The sequence below is a fragment of the Loxodonta africana genome, chromosome 18, assembly GCF_030014295.1.
Source record: "Loxodonta africana isolate mLoxAfr1 chromosome 18, mLoxAfr1.hap2, whole genome shotgun sequence".
Lineage (NCBI taxonomy): Eukaryota > Metazoa > Chordata > Mammalia > Proboscidea > Elephantidae > Loxodonta > Loxodonta africana.
Genome location: NC_087359.1, coordinates 21,300,530 through 21,318,547, shown reverse-complemented (window position 1 = coordinate 21,318,547; position 18,018 = coordinate 21,300,530). Strand labels below are relative to the sequence as shown.

Sequence of the window (18,018 nt, the reverse complement as noted above, 5' to 3'; positions counted from 1 at the left end):
GCCATTAAAAACAAAAAGAGGACTCAGAGCAAATTTTACCTGGGATTATTAAGGGGAATTTGGTGTAAAGGTTGGGAGCAGGGTGCAGGGCTCATACCACAGAAGAGTAAAGGGGAACGAGAAGGTTCCTCTTTAAACTTTGGACTCTTCGTTATCTCCAAATAAGAGGGGTGTAGTCAAATATGGGCTAGGAGTTTCCAGCTGTAGCTACAGGTACGTTCTTTGATCTCAGGTTTCCTTTTGCTACTAATTAGGAAAAAAAAAGGACCCTGAGGAGCTCTGGCTTCAGCATATATACTAAAATTGGAATGATACAGGGAAGATTAACATGGCCCCTGTGCAAGGAAGACATGCAAATTTGTGAAGCATTCCATATTTTTTGAGGAGGGGAGAGTGTTGACACATCACAGGGTTGGCAACCAATGTCACAAAACAATATATGTATTAATTGTTTAATGAGAAACTAATTTGCTCTGTAACAAAGATTGTGGGGATGACGTAGGACCAGGCAGTGTTTCGTTCTGCTGTACATAGGGTTGCTATAAGTCGAAATCGACTCGACAGCACCTAACTACAACAACGACAAATGCGCTCTGTAAACCTTCATCTAAAGCACAATAATAATAGTAATAATAAGACCTGGGGATGAGGGGGCACTATAAATCCCACAAACAGCCACTTCCATACTTGCGTATTTGTTGTCACCATGTAAACCATTTTTATTTCTCAGAAGATTCTGAGGAGAGGACATTATCCACAAGTATACATACACACATGTATGCATATGCACACACTTATATGTATGTGTGCGTGTGTGTATTTTTATACAAGATGAATGGGAATTTCTCCTATATCCTCTCTACTGTGCCAGTTCTGTAATGAACAAGTATGAGTACGGTGATGATTCCAAAAAATAAATATCATGAAGTCATTTTGATGTCATAGGAACCGAAGAATGGAAAAAATGATTGAGGGATAGTGATTTAAAGAATCCCTTAGTGGCCTAGAGTTAGCTGCTTGTTTCAGGAAGTATCACAACTGCTAAAAAGCAAGTTCTTGAGCTGAAATCAGGTTAAGTTTACAAAGTATAACTCCAAATAAAAATGAATCAAGTCACCAACTAAATTAAAAAGGTGTAATCTTAAACCTATGAGCACTTAACCTCTATATACGCACCAGGCATATAGCAACTTTCTGTATATGTTCCTTGCAAGGCAGAGGCATTTATTTTATCACCTTTCACCCCAGAATGCTCAACAAAGTTATTGTCACATAGTAGGTGTTCAGTAGGGTTTGCATTTTCATGTTGTTGCTTCTTTTCAAGTTCGTGTGCTGTAACCAGAGTGGGTATATGTGCTCACATAGGCACAGTTATTGATGCCATTATAAAAATGAATAATTCCCCCTCAGAGATCTTTCAGTTTCCAAAGCATATGCCAGTGCGAGTGCTTCTTAGAATCCTGGGGAATCAAGGGCCGGAAAAGGTCCATTTTCCCTCTCCTGTCATAGCCCCCAATGCCATTATTATTTATCGAAGGCCAATGATTTGCATGGCACTGCAAGGCTCTCGGGGAAACCTCTGTCTCTGCCCAGTGGGGATTGAAGAACAAGGCTTGCAAGACGTAAAAGGCAAGTAAAAACTGGCAAGAGTAAGGAGCAATCTAAGCCTGTGGCTTAAAATACCATTAAAATAATCATTAAAACCAGGCGCTGAACACACCCCATGAGCCAAAAACGGAGGAAAATGTAATATTTTTCTCTCTGTAACTACAGGCTCCTTTTGCAATTGGTAGGCAGCGGAGAAGGGAGTGATAAATTCTTTCCTAGATATTCTAGGAGAGGGTTGTGTTGTTGTTGTGAACTTTGCTATTATACATCACGTACTTCTGCTCCTTGGCCATTGCTTGTACCCACAGTTTCATGGTTTATATTGGGATACATACAAGAGGATGATACGTAGTTAGGATACTTTCAACATGCAAAGAGGCATTCTCCTGGTTACCTAGGATATTCTCATAAAGACTAACAACTTACCTAAAAACATTGACGCCTAGGTGGACATACTTTGGACCATGGATGACTTTTTTTTTCCCTTTTTTTTAATAATTTTTATTGTGCGTTAGGCGAAAGTTTACAAATCAGGTCACTTTCTCACATAAAAACTTATATACACTTTACTACTTACTCCCAGTTACTCTCCCCCCAATGAGACAGCCTGTTTTCTCCTTCTATGTTCTCTTTTCGTGTCCATTTTGCCAGCTTCTAACCCCCTCTACCCTCCCATCTCCCCTCCAGGCAGGAGATGCCAACATAGTCTCAAGTGTCCACCTGATCCAAGTAGCTCACTCCTCACCAACATCCCTTTCCAACCCATTGTCCAGTCCAATCCATGTCTGAAGAGTTGGCTTCGGGAATGGTTCCTGTCCTGGGCCAACAGAAGGTTTGGGGACCATGATCACCGGGGTCCTTCTAGTCTCAGTCAGACCATTAAGTCTGGTCTTTTTCTGAGAATTTGGGTCTGCATCCCACTGCTTTCCTGCTCCCTCAGGGGTTCTCTGTTGTGTTCACTGTCAGGGCAGTCGTTGGTTGTAGCTGAGCACCATCTAGTTCTCCTGGTCTCAAGATGATGTAGTCTCTGGTTCATGTAGCCCTTTCTGTCTCTTGGGCTCGTAATTACCTTGTGTCCTTTTTTTTTTTTTTAATAACTTTTATTGTGCTTTAAGTGAAAGTTTACAGATCAAGTCAGTCTGTCACACATAAGCCTATATACACCTTACTACACACTCCCATTTACTCTCCCCCTAATGAGTCAGCCCACTCCCTCCCTCCAGTCTGGCCGTTTTGCCAGTTTCTAACCCTCTCTACCCTCCCATCTCCCCTCATGGATGACTTTTGATCATCCAATTAAAGATGTATCATTCAAATGCTAATTCCTCAAATATGGAAAGCATTTAAAGGTTCTTTTGAAAAGATGTCAGAGTGTGTGATAGACTCAAGAATGGACTCCAAAGATAATCCACTTTATGATCCCAGAGCATGTGAATATGTTGCCCTAACGTGGCAAGAATGTCTTTACAGATACGATTAAATTAAGGATGTTGAAATGGGGAGAGTCGTCTGTATCACACATACAGGTATGCCCAATAAAATCACAAGGGTCCTTATAAAGGTCAGTGAGAAGAATCAGAGCAAGAGCAGGAGATGTGACAATGAATGAGTGGTATGAGGAACATGCAATGAGCAAAGGAATGTAGGTGGGGTCTAGAAGCTGGAAAAGATGGGGGAATAGATTTACCCCTAGAGCCTCCAGAAGGAGCACAGCCCTGGTGATACCTCAATTTTAGAACTTCTGACCTCCAGAAACGTAAGACGAGATATTTGTGTTGTTGTAAGTCATGAAGTCTGTGGTAATGTTACAAAGCAATAGGAAACTAATAGAGAGTGAAATAAAAAATCATCTGTCTTTGTTTCCTAGGGTAGAAGAAGCCTTACTCAAAAGAGAACAAACTCTAAGATTTTAATCATGTAAAACTCTAGAAAAGATAAATCTCATCAGCGGTTGCCTATGACCAGAGGTTAGTGGATTAGAATTGACTGGAAAAGGGCATAACTTTGCGGGTAATAAAATTGTTCTTTATCTTGGTTGTGAAGTTGGTTACACAAATAATTATGTACTTTTCAAAAATTATCAATGTATACACTTAAAATAGGAACAATTTATCTTAAGTAAATTATACCTCAACAAAATTGGTAACTTTTTTCTCCCCCTCCAAACCAAAATATATAAATAAACCCCACCAACTAACTATCCTCCTTCTTTACTAGTACCTTTATTCCAGGTCTGTTTGCCCTAATGTTTTCTTTTCTTGGATGAGTTCCTTCTCACATGGTGTCTGAACAATTCAAGCAAACGGACCCCTCAGTGCAGAGATACTTCATGAGCCCTACAAGTATGTTCAGTCATATAAGATTTTACTGATATTATCTAATTCTCTTCCCTCTGCTTGCCTTCTACTTAGGTATCCAAACCTTGTGGAATAGTGACTAAATGCTGGTGACAATGTGAGGTATTTAAAGAATGACAGAAACAGGAAGCACCAAGTGGCTGGGGAAAGTCATCATCTGTCCTTCCAGTGATGAGTGAATTCCAGGGAGCAAGAAGCAATATGTGGCTACATCAAAGTGACCCTGGATGCTTTTGAAGGAGGTTATTTCTGTCTCCTCAAAGATGTTATGAAACGCTACACTCGGTGATAACAGTTATGGCTCTTCCACTCCCTCACTGGTATAGAATTACAACACAAGGGGATGACAATCAAATATTATTAGAGCCTGTGGTTTCTCTGGTTAGAATGTATATCTTTAGAACTTTAAAAAGACTGATAGTGGGTGGCATTGCTAAAGAGTTCACTATGAAATAGTAACCAGAGCCTTGAACAAATAAATGGGCAGTCTATCAGGACGCTTGAAGTCAAATGTAGTCAGAACATTGTACCGTCGTACAACTTCTTGGAGTTCCCAGATATTCACTAATTTTTTTTTTTAAGCACATTTCTCTCAATCACTATTTATACTTGGAGTTGAAGCAGGAGGCAAATAGTGTATCAACGAAATAAATCTTTTCTTTAGTTAATGTATACACTTCTTGATTTTTTTCTATAAACTGAGGAAATTCATGCAGATATTCCAAAAATGGTAGAATATAAAAGTCATTTCCCTCTTAGCTTGATTTTGTCCCCTGTGGCTCATTTACTTTCCTCTTTCTGGTGTCATTTCCTAAAATGACACTGGATGTCTGGGTAGCAGAAGAAAACATTAGGCAAATAAGGCGGATCATCTGAGATTAAACATTTTCAAAGGAAAATGTTAAAAGGGGGCAATAAGTGTATGAATCATGGAGAGATGACTATCTGAGTGTCTCTGGGAGCAGAAACTTCTAAACAGCATCAAAACATGTTATCATGAGTCCTGCCGGTAACTTGAGCCAACTTCAAAGCTTTCTTTGGATGATGGTGCCAAGAGGGCCCATGATCAGAAAGCAGTAGTTAATGACTGAGTTATTAGAATGTTCAATTGGCCAAAATGGAGGACAGCTGCTGAGTCACACTATAAAATGAAATTGGACCACTTATCTGCTTATGTGGTTAATAACGTGTTTGAATTGGATATCTGATTTTTAAAGCCTGAACAGAGTGACATCAGAGAGAAAAAGGGATCACAGAATATGGCAGACATCACATTCAAATTCCCTTTTCTGGATGTATTTTAATCATGCAATATGATTTTCTGGACTTCTTTTTTTTTAACATTGTGACACTCTGTTTTCTTCTGTCATAAAAATAGCCATTGTCTCCAGATGTGTGGTTTAACTGTATTGACAGTGCTTGAAATGCTACCTAATGCCAGTGCTTCGTAAAGGGGAATTTAGACTGAAGGTCACAATATAATAAAGTCATTTTCTTAGTCACTCCTGAACGGAACTTGAAAGGAACAGGTGCATAGTCTGGCAGGAAGACTGAGTTAATAGGGTAACAGACTTACATTTTTCTTCTCTTTTGTTTTCTTTTATTTTCTCTTCCATTTCCCTCTCAGTGGGTTCAAACTACGAAAAAAAAATGTAGAGTTTGATACGAACAGATGCATCTTACTCTAAGAAAAAACAAACACCAATTAATGAAGAACCAGAATGCCATAAACAACTGATAAGAAGACTTTCTGCTCAATGTTTTCCCTCTTCTTTGGTGTGGATACATCTGGGAACCCGATGCACTGTCCTAAGGTTAAGAAAGTAAACAGCTGTCTGCTGTTGATAACAATCTCCATGAACTTTCAGAGCTGGGTGGTGATTGGCCAGTGGGTCTATTCTTATCAGAAGGCCATTATAAACTCTCACCTGGGTAAGCACTCCAGCCTGCCCTGGCCATTTTCATCTGGCATCAATTGTGGCCGTAAAACAAGCCCATGAGTAATGTAACAGCCCAGGTGTCTACAATTTCCAACTTCTCAGCCACCTGAAAGCATGGAACTACTTTCAAATCAAGGTTCACTATCTCAACTTAAGGATGGTGAAGAGAATTCTAAGAGTTGTAGCCCAGTCCAGGACGTACTTATGGTTAAGGGAAACACTCTGACTCATTTCCCAACAAGTCAGCAAACACTGTGAGTGATCAAACGGAAATGACATACCCAAGGAGTGTAAAAGCAACTGGACTGATAACAGCAATGCAGCTTGCATAACCAGCAAATGCCTGATCTTGAAAGAGATCGTCCTGACTTGCAAATGTGTCGTTCATTCAACAACTAGGAGAGTATGTTGGTGGTTGGTGGTACCCAGACCTGAAAGCCCAAATGTCTTTAAAGAGTTGAAGATAGGGTAGCTGACATTCAGATTGATCTCTATCATACAGGAGAATCAGTTGTGATCAAAAACATTTCCAACTGGATCAATATTTTTGTCCTGAGTTTTAAGGCATAAATATAATTCAGAGATGCTACAGTTTATACAGAATGGACCAGTCCCTGAAGAAGGACATCATGCTTGATAAAGTAGAAGGCTGATGAAAAAGTGGAAGACCCTCAATGAGATAGATTGACACAGTGGCTGCAACAATGGGCTTTTGCTCCACAACAGCAGAGTTGAGCAGTTGTAACAGAGACTGGATGGCCCACAAAGCCAAAAATATTTACTATTTAGTCATTTGCAGAATAAGGAATCACACAGTATGTAATAAATTGAACTTGGCTTCTTTTGCTCAGCATAAGTTTTTGAAATCCATTAATGTTGATTATAAGAGTAATTGGGCGTTTTTATTGCTGACTACTATTCCATTGTATAAATACCCCAAATTAATTTATTCATTCATGTGGTGATGCATATTTGGGTCATTTGCAGTTTGAGGCACTTATGAACTAAGTTAAGTGCTACAGCTGCTAGCCAAAGGGTCGGCAGTTCGAATCCACCAGGCGCTCCTTGGAAACTCTATGGGGCAGTTCTACTCTGTCCTATAGGGTTGCTATGAGTTGGAATCGACTTGACGGCACTGGGTTTTTACTGGGTATGAACTAAGCTGTTTTAAACATTCTTATACATGTGTTTGTGGATATATGTTTTCATTTTTCTTGGGGAAATACCTAGGAGTGGAATTGCTGGATCATATGGCAAGATTATCACATGGTAACTTTATAAGAAACTACCATTAATGAGCATTCCACTTGTTCTACATTTTTCCATTCTACATATTGGCAAATTATGTATTCTTATGGGATGAAAATGACAGGCATTTCTAAGCAAAAACACATATGCTAACTTTGGTTAATTTGTTTATATTATTTGTGTTTTTCTGTTTATTACTAATGCTTACATTTCTACCTTCCTTACCTTGTTTTCAGATGATGACATTGATTTTGGATTTCTGTTGACTATGCAAAGGCATTTGACTGCGTGGATTGTAACAAATTATGGATAACATTGCAAAGAATGGGAATTCCAGAACACTTAATTGTGCTCATGAGGAACCTTTACACAGATGAAGAGGCAGTTGTCTGGACAGAACAAGGGGATACTGAGTGGTTTAAAGTCAGGAAAGGTGTGCATCAGGGTTGTGTCCTTTCACCATATCTATTCAATCTGTATGATGAGTAAATAATCCAAGAAGCTGGACTACATGAAGAAGAACAGGGCATCGGGATTGGAGGAAGATTCATTAACAACCTGCCTTATGCAGATGACACAACCTTGCTTGCTGAAGTGAAGAGGACTTGAAGCACTTACTAACGAAGATCAAAGACCACAGCCTTCAGTATGGATTGCACCTCAACATAAAGAAAACAAAAATTCTCACAACTGGACCAATGAGCAACATCATGATAAACGGAGAAAAGATTGAAGTTGTCAAGAATTTCATTTTACTTGGATCCACAATCAACACCCATAGAAGCAGGAGTCAAAAAATCAAACGATGCATTGCATTGGATAAACCTGCTGCAAAGGACCTCTTGAAAGTGTTGAAAAGCAAAGATGTCACCTTGAAGACTAAGGTGCGCCTGAGCCACGCCATGGTATTTTCAATCACATCATATGCATGTGAAAGCTGGACGATGAATAAGGAAGACCGAAGAAGGACTGACGCCTTTGAATTGTGGTGTTGGTGAAGAATATTGAATATGCCATGGACTGCCAAAAGAACGAACAAATCTGTCTTGGAGGAAGTGCAACCAGAATGCTCCTTAGAAGCAAGGATGGCGAGACTGTGTCTTAAATACTTTGGACATGTTTTTGGGAGGGATCAGTCCCTGGAGAAGAACATCATGCTTGGCAGAGTACAGGGTCAGCAGAAAAGAAGAAGACCCTCAATGAGGTGGATTGACGTAGTGGCTACAACAGTGAGTTCAAGCATAACAATGATTGTGAGGATGGTGCAGGACCAGGCAGTGTTTGGTTCTGTTGTGCATAGGATTGCTGTGAGTCGGAACCGACTTGATGGCACCTAACAACACAACAACGTTAAGTAATTGCATGTCTTTTGTAGGTGACTAAAACATACGGTATTATTTATTTCAGATGAGGATGAAATAGAACAGGGTCAGCACACATTTTCTGTAAAGGGTCAAATAGCTTAGGCTTTGCAAACCACCACTATATGGTCTCTGGGGTAGGTGCTGGTAGCACAGTGGTTAAGAGCTCAGCTGGTAACCAAAAGGTTGGCAGTTTGAATCCCCCAGCCATTCCTTGGAAACTCTGTGGGGCAGTTCTACTCTGTCCTGTAGGGTAGCTATGAGTTGGAATTGACTCGACAGCAATGGGTTTAACGAATTTACATGATCTCTAAACAGGAAGCCCTGGTGGCACAGTGGTTAAGTGCTCAGCTTTTAGCCCTCCAGCCAGTCCATGGGATATAGATGTGGAAATATGTATCCATAAAGATTACAGCATTGGAAACCATATGGGGCAGTTCTACTCTGTCCTATTGTATCATTTTGAGGCAGAATCGACTCAGTGGCACTGGGTTTGGTTTTTAACAGGTACATGGCCTCTATCATATTTTCTTTTCCTCCTTTTCCTCACCCTTCTCTTTCTCTTCTGCCTTCTTCTTTTATAACCCTAAGAATTTAGAAACTTTTCTTAGCTTATGGGCCATGCAAAAATAAGCCGTAGGTCAGTTTGAGCCACAGGCTGTTGCCTGCCAACCCCTGTAATAGAATATGCTGTTTTCTGGGTTTTTTTAATTTAACAAAGCTCAGCATTTTCCACTTTTTTTCTTAAAAATACCAACTAAGCACAAGTCAGTTTGACACGTTAAGGAATACACAGTTTTCACGGAAAGTATTATAAGCGTACACTCTCTTAGGTGGGGTGACAGCTTGAGTGGTGTGCTTGGGCCAACTCCTACCAGCTCAGAGAGCTGATGTTTAAATATTCATTAATTTTGTAAGTTGATTGTTTAACCTTCTGTACCTTGAAATAGACCAAGGTGTGAGTATTTACACTATGGACATCAGCTTTTTTTTTTTCTTCTAGAGAGCAGGGTTGATAGTACATGAATGGCAACAACCCTCATGAATGATAGCATTATCTGCAGGCACAGACTTGATGGTACATTAAAAAAAAAAAAAAAAAAAACCTGTTGCCATCAAGTTGATTCTGACTTATAGTAACCCTATAGGACAGAGTAGAATTGCCTCATAGGGTTTCCAAGGAGCACCTGGTGGATTCGAACTGCCGACGTTTTGCTTGGCATCTGTAGTTCTTAACCACTACACCACCAGGGTTTCCTTTCTGATGGTACGTAGACTAATAAAAATTAAACCCGCTAACAATGTTCACTAGATACTCTGGGAGACAAGCTGTCATCCCTTCTCATGATAATCTGGAAAATCCATGCTTTTTTCTTTCTGTAATTAACTCAAAATGTGGAAATTCTAGCCATAAATTTAAAAGTCCACTCAGTTTCTATAACCCTCACCCAGAAGGTAAAAGATATTCTAAATTACTTGGAGACCTAAACTGCTGAACATTCCTACTCTTAGTTTTGTTTTTTTTTTTTCCTTTGCTATGCAAATTGAATTCTAATCTCTCCTTGGTTTTAATTATAATAATAAAGTCTCCCACATTTTTAGAGTTTAACATTTGCTCTTGCTGTGTTTATGACAGTTTTAGGTAATAGCTTGTCTGATTTTGACTTTCATAAATTGATTTGGATCATTGTATAGCTCAAGTACAGCTGTAGGCCAAATCTGGCCTCCGATCAGTTTTCGTACTGTCCTACCATGAGCCCTGGTGGCGCAGTGGTTAAGAGCTCCACTGCTAACCAAAATGTCATCAGTTTGAATCTACCAGGCACTCCTTGGAAACCCTATGGGGCAGTTCTACTCTGTCCTACAGGGTCACTATGAGTCAGAATCAACTCAGTGGCAAAGGGTACCACAAGATAAGAATGATGATTACATTTTTAATGGGTTATAAATAGTTATCAGGAGGGATCCGTCTCTGGAGAAGGACATCATGCTTGGTAAGGTAGAGGATCATTGAGAAAGAGGAAGATCCTTGATGAAATGGATGGACACGGTGGCAGCAACAGTGGGCTCAAGCATGGCAATGATCGTGAGGATGGGGCAAGACCAGGCGGTGTTTCATTCTGTTGTAGACAGGGTCTCTATGAGTTGGAATCGACTCAGAGGCACCTAACAACAACATAATAAAAAGAATATGTGACAAGGACCATATGGCCCACAAAGCCTAAAATATTTACTCTCTGGCCCTTTACAGAAAAGGGCTAGATAGTAAATATTTCAGGCTTTGTTCACACACTTAGAAAACGTGTGTCAACCCCTAGTATAGGTCATCAGCATTAATATTCCATAACCTATTTAATATGGACATTCTGATATAGAACATAGGAAATGTGCATCCTATTTATTCCCTTTTATTTAATGATAAATAAAGAAATAAGGGTATAGGAAAATTAACAACTAGTTTCATGGAAATTTACTTCATTTCTGGTCTTCAGACCTACTGTCCTCTCAACCTCCCATGTTTTTGTAGGTGAGAATATTAATTTAAAAATAGGCAAAGTTAGATGAAGCAGAGTAATTAACTCTTTGTGTCTATCATTTTCTCTACCATCAGGCAGTACTCAAATATTTTTTAGTCCTAGATCTTTTAGAACAGGATATACAAATAAGCTACTCAACTGTTTGTGTGAGGCAGAGAACCACAAAACTGAAATATAGTTATCTACATTAAAAAAAACAAACAACAAAAAACTTGTGCTTTCTGGTATTTACAAGTTCAGATCAAGATGCATTTATTAAAGACCTGCTGTACCCAACGCACAGTCTGACTTCAGTCTGAAATCAGTCTAGACGCCCATTTAGCTAAGTAAAACATTAAACATACAGCCACACTGTGAATGATTCATTTTATTCAGATGGTCCTCCAAAAATGAATGCCTTCTGGTATTTAGGACTCAATCAGTTTGCAGGATAATGTGCATTTACAAAGGAGATATTTGACTAACTTGACAGAAGGGACCCCAAATGGGAGTGCTTCTTTAATTTCTCCCCATTCTCCCAGCCTTCCCAAGAAAGCAAACACCAGCCCTACTTGGCTCAGGCAGCTGTTGATGGACAGGTGACTCAATGTGGTGGGAGCCTCTCAAGCTAATCACAAAGTTGGGGGTCTATATTCTGCTTAATTATATTATTTTTTAATATTTTAACAAGTGTATATAATTTATATGGTGTTTGAAATAGAAAGAATGAGAAAGTGACCACAGTGAGAAAAACAGGAAAGAGGGCATTCCAGGCAGAAGGAACACAGGCACAAAATTCTAGAGGCAGAGGGATGGGCCAGCCTGAGGATCAGGAGGGAAAGAGGGCCTGTGTGGCCACTGTGTGGTGAGGGAAGGAAGAGTCATGAGTGGAGATTCAGGCATGGGCCAGATCACATGGGGCTTGAACACCACGTACAGAGCTTAGATATCACTAACGAGCAATTTGAAACCTTCAGAGTGCTTTAAGAAGAAACAACAGGCTCTTATTACATTTTTGAAAGATCGAACTCACTGGCTACTTAGAGTTAAGTGAATGTAGTCATGCAGAAGAAGAATAAGAAAGACCTGCTTGGAAGGTCAATGCAGATAGAGTCCAGGCAGCAGCCAACAGTGGCAAAGGAGAAGGAGTGAGGGGAATACACTCATATTTCTGAGTTATAACTGTCATGAATTGGGCAATAGGCTAGTGATGTTTTCTTTCAGCTCTGTAAGTGAGAATGAAATGAAAGTTTGATTGTAAAATTCCATGTCATTCTCATAAACTACATGGTACATTTCCAAGGAAAGATGTCATTGTTTTCTTGTACAACTTCTGAATAGTAACCTGCTCCTCACTTATCAACTGTCCCATTATCCAACATTTCGCATTTACAACAACAGTAAAAAATCTACTATCCAATTATTTTGCACATTAATACGGTGGCGGCACAGCAGCAAAGGTTGTGGAGTGTCCCCTCCCTGGAAGATGGTCTCTGGGAGCCTCTGGGAGGCTGGCAGCATTGCCCCATGCCCTCCTTGGGAACCCTATGAGGTGGTTCTACTCTGTTCCATAGGGTAGCTATGAGTCGGAATCGCCTCAACGGCAACGGGTTTGGTTTGGCCATAACAAAAAATACCACAAGTGGATAGCTTTAAAGAATATGAATTTATTCTCTTACAGTTTTCGACGCTGGGAGTCTGAATTCAGGACATCAACAGGGCAGGCTGTCTCTCTGTTGGACTCTAGGGAAAGACTCATTTCTTTCCACCTCTGAAGCCCCGGGGTATCTTGGTACTCCTTGGCTGCTTGTAGATGTATCTTCACATGGTATCTGTCTTCCTCTGTGTGTATCTGTGTTTATACTGCTCTTTTTATATGATACCACTCAGAAGAGATTAGGTTTAGGATCCACCCTACTCAGTCATGATCTCATTAACTTAACAAAAGAAACCCCCTATTTTTAAACAGGATTATATTTACAAGTACAGGAGTTAAGTCTTCAACATAACCTTTTGGGAACACAATTCCATCCATAACATTTGACATATCCTCTTGAAGTACTAGAATTGACAGGGGAGTTAATTATAAATATTAACATTATCGTCATGCAATGTTGTTGTTAGGTGCCATTGAGTTGGTTCCGACTCACAGTGACCCTATGCACAACAGAACGAAACACTGCCTGGTCCTGAGCCGTCCTTACAATCGTTGTTATGCTTCAGCTCATTGTTGCAGGCACTGTGTCAATCCACCTTGTTGAGGGTCTTCCTCTTTTCCATTGACCCTGTACTCTGCCAAGCATGATGTCCTTCTCCAGGGACTCATCCCTCCTGACAACATGTCCAAAATATGTAAGACGCAGTCTCGTCATCCTTGCCTCTAAGAAGCATCCTGGCTGTACTTCTAAGACAGATTTGTTCGTTCTTTTGGCAGTCCACGGTATATTCAATATTCTTCACCAACACCACAACTCAAAGGCGTCAATTCTTCTTCAGTCTTCCTTATTCATTATCCAGCTTTCACATGCATATGATGTAATTGAAAATACCATGGCTTGGGTCAGGCACACCTTAGTCTTCAAGGTGACATCTTTGCTTTTCAACACTTTCAAGAGGTCCTTTGCAGCAGATTTGCCCAATGCAATGTGTCTTTTGATTTCTTGACTGCTGCTTCCATGGCTGTTGGTTGTGGATCCAAGTAAAATGAAATCCTTGACAACTTCAGTCTTTTCTCCGTTTATCACGATGTTGCTCACTGGTCCAGTTGTGAGGATTTTTGTTTTCTTTATGTTGAGGTGCAATCCATACTGAAGGCTGTGGTCTTTGATCTTCATTAGTAAGTGCTTGATGTCCTCTCCACTTTCAGCAAGCAAGGTCGTGTTACCTGCATAACACAGGTTAAGCAATATAGTGCTACTATTTCTAAAAAAAGAAAGAAAAGAAACACAATAAAATGACAATGAAGGAAATTATTTATTTAATGAATCAAAACCCCACAAGGAAAACTAAAAACAGGGAAGAAATAAGAGAAGTTCAGTTCCTTTTTTTTTTTCAATCTGGAGAGTATATGAATGAGTGGTAATTGATTTGCTCCACCAGAGAAAGCTGAATCTTGAAGTGAGAGAGGAAACAGGCAAAAAGCCATTTTATTTACCATGCAAAGTCCTCAAATTGTCAAGAATTAACAGCATCCATTACCTCTGGTATTGGGATGAAAGTGGGGGGAAAAGAGATTGGTAGGAAGCCTATTTAAGATGAAATTTGAACTGTTCCTCAAGATTACTCCCTCACTGAGTCCCTGGGTAGTGCAAGTGGTTAAGCAACGCTGGACTACTAGCTGAAAGATCGGCGGTTCAAACCCATCCAGAAGCACCTTGGAAGACAGGCCTGGTGATCTGCTTTCGAAAGGTCACAGCTTTGAAAACCCTGGGGAGAAGCTCTACTCTGCGCACATGGGGTCACCATGAGTCGGAATCGATGAGACAGCAACCAATAGTATGTGACTGTTAGAAAAACTCCTTGGAAAGAGATACGTTGATCATAAATTACTATGGACCAGTAATTTTGCAATCATATCTATAAACGTAGATGCAAAGATGCAACAATGAAAATATAAACCAAAACAAACAAACCCATTGCCATCAAGTCGATTCTGACTCGTATCAACCCTATAGGACAGAGTAGAACTGGCCCCATAAGGCTTCCAAGGTTGTAATCGTCACAGAAGCAGACTGTCACATCTTTCTCCCATGGAGTGGCTGGTGAGTTTGAACCAGTGACCTTTCAGTTAGCAGCCAAGTGCTTTAAACACTGTGCCACATGGCTCCTATGAAAACAGAAACAGGGGACTGATTTCCAAGGAAAGCCTCTGAAATGAAGTACCTCTGGATGCCTCCCAACACATATGTCTCTCTCTCCATGCTGATCTCTGACCAATCCTACCTGCAAAGAAAACGGGCTTCATACTGGAGTCTGAGTTCCTTGTCTACAACCCAAGTGGCTAGGCTGTAGAAATAGGCATAGTTTTAATTTCATCTGTACTTTTTCTATTCAGAGAAGGGGACTCATTTTGGCTTTGGCCTGAGAGTATTCTGTGAAGAGTTTCCAAACTAAGACAGGGTGTGGCGAGCAATCCTGGCACTTCAAGTGGCTGAAGATAGATGCCCTGCGGGATCTTGCCATATAATACACCCACACACTCTATTGTCATTAGCTGGTATTCAACAACACCACCACGCCCAGCTCTACCCATAGATTTTCAATGAAAAAAATCTCCTGTGGTTTCAGTGAAAACACCTTACGAAGGGTAACATGGAGGCAATTGCTTATAAGAGTTTCTAGCAGAGACCTCAAGCTACATGCCATCATTTCATCTGGATAGAAAATAAAAAAATGAGTCCCTGAATATCTTGCCAAACCTGTTGCCATCAAGTGGATTCCAACTCATAGTGACCCTATAGGACAGAGTAGAACTGCCCCACAAGGTTTCCAAAGAACAGCTGGTGGATTCGAACTCCTGACCTTTTGGTTAGCAGCCAAATGCACAGCAAATGTCAAAAATGGCATCCATTGCACAAATGAAAGACATCTTCAGAACATTAACTTTTTTTTTTTTTTAATTTTCTTGGCCCTGATACATTGCCCTACATTCTGACACCCCCTAAAACTCCCTTCCATTGTTCTGAAACCAAAACCTGTTGCCTTCAAGATGATTCTGACTCATAGTGACACTATAGGACAGAGCAGAACTGCCCCATACAGTTTCCAAGGAGTGCCTGGTGGATTCCAACTGCTGACCTCTTGGTTAGCAGGTGTAGCTCTTAACCACTACACCACCAGGGTTTCCTCCTCATAACAAATATAGATGTGGTCACTCAGAAGAAGGCATCTGATCGGAATACACTGCTGGTTTCACTAACCATGTCAGCATGTCGCCGTGGACACACGTGGAGGGAAAATAAGTATCCCACAACAAGTGTGAGCAAATATTGTGTTCATATGTATTACAAATATGAATTAGGAAAACTCAAGACTTTCTATAAATTAGAATATGTGAAAGAGTAAGAAAAACTCATCAGTGTCCCTAGGTTTCCAAGATCTGAGCTTCTAGGCCATCTTCACACCTGTGAATGAGACAAGCCCTTATGCCAGACACTGAGAAAACGTCCTTTCGCCAGTGAACTAGACTCACTCTCTGCATAAAATATGACATCAACCTCCAGGTACCTGGGCAGAAGGTGAATGAAATGTGCAGGTTAGTAATTCATTTTACTGTGAACTCTCAATACAGGTTCATTTATTCTAACTAGTCAGCCGATTGATACAACATGGAAAGTTGAACAAGAAAAGACTTGGTTTGTCCTCTTTTGGCTATCTTGCCAATGAAACAAAATATCTATTAAGTATAGTATAACCTGGAAAAGCCAGAAGCTGTGTAAGGTGAAAACCTATCAAAGAAGGAAAACTCTTAAGATTTTCCACTAACAGAGAGGGATAGAAAGTGGTAAGACTGCACTCTGTCAAAGGCAGAAAACTTCCAAGACCTGGAAAAACAAGGCAGTTCCATTGAGTTCCAGCTCTCACAGGTTTCACTGTATCCATCATATATGCTTCCTAATACAACTCCAGACCCTGGTGGCGCAGTGGTTAAAACTTGGCTGCTAACCAAAAGGTTGGCAGTTCAAATTCACCAGTTGCTCCTTGGAAGCCCTATGGGGCATTTCTACTCTGTCCTATAGGGTTGCTGTGAGTCAAAATCTACTTGAAGGCAATGGGTTTGTTAAGTTAGTTGAATGCAACCCCCGTGTATACGCTCAGAAAAATAAAAAAACAGAACTCCTAATTATGTATCTGGAAGCAAGTGATTCAAATCAACAGCCTTTCTCTATATTATACTTAGCCTAAATAATGACTATAATGACACAGGTTGTGGGGCTCCTGCCAATCCTTAACTTTACCTCCACGTTGTGTTTCTCAACAGAGAATCAATAAACAATTCAAGACCTGCTGGAGTTTGAAAGCAAAAATCAAAGCCAAAAGCCTGGATATATTAAAACCATGCCTGCAACAATAACCTCCAACTGGGAAATGAACTAATCATTCCTGTTGTTCAGCTAAGCTCCTTACTGAAGATGTGGAGATCACAGCCCCCTCAAAAAGGAAATTCTGGCTTCGCTAACAAGGGAAACAAATTTACTGACCTTCAGGTACCCTTTGTTTCTGAGCCTCTCTGACATACCCTCTCCTTCAGCATCGCATTTTTTCAGCATCGCATGCTTCCCATTCCTCCAAGCCAGCATTTGATAGTTGAGCTTAGGATGTTGAATGGTGATGGGTGACTCATAACCCATCATTTATATTCCATTAAGAGAAAACAAGAAAGATAGAGTGTCTGGTAACGTGCTCTTAGCCAGATAGATTTTTTTTTTTAATTGTTTTCCTTCAGCTGTATTTTTTTTTTAAGAAACCCACCAGGAGAAAGACAGAGTACTATTCAGGGATAGGGGAGGTCTGTCTATTGCTAAAATCACTATGTAACTGGAAATTTTTGCAATACAAGAAGTATTTGCCCCAAAGATTACCTTGCAGTTTATCACCCTTCTTATATAGTCGATGAGTTTAGGAGCTTCATGTCCCGAAATTATTCCTTGGGCCATCTGGTCCTTTGAGTTGAGTACAAACCTACTTAGATGTAACCGAAATACTGCAAAGGATAGCATAGTCATTCAACAACTCATTTGCTGAACTTGGTTTTAATTTATTTGATTCTTTCCAAGTGACATGCAGCCCAAGGAAATGACCCTATATCCAACAGTCCAATGGAATGTGATGAATGATAGATTGAAAAATAGAACAAAGATACAGGACATTATTTTATAGAGTCAAAACAGGAACAGATGGTATGCGATGCATTGATATCACGATACTAAACCCTTCAAGGTACAAGTACCATGAGTGGAAGGATTACCCAAAAGGAGATGGTCACTAA

The 18,018-nt window shown here is 40.2% G+C and overlaps 1 non-coding gene across 1 annotated transcript; it reads left to right on the top strand.

Moving 5' to 3' along the window:
- The first annotated feature begins 274 nt into the window (after window positions 1-274).
- LOC111752635 (U6 spliceosomal RNA) lies at window positions 275-380 on the top strand. Its single transcript, XR_002787528.1, has one exon. It is a non-coding gene; the product is annotated as a U6 spliceosomal RNA (small nuclear RNA).
- Window positions 381-18,018: the final 17,638 nt, after the last annotated feature.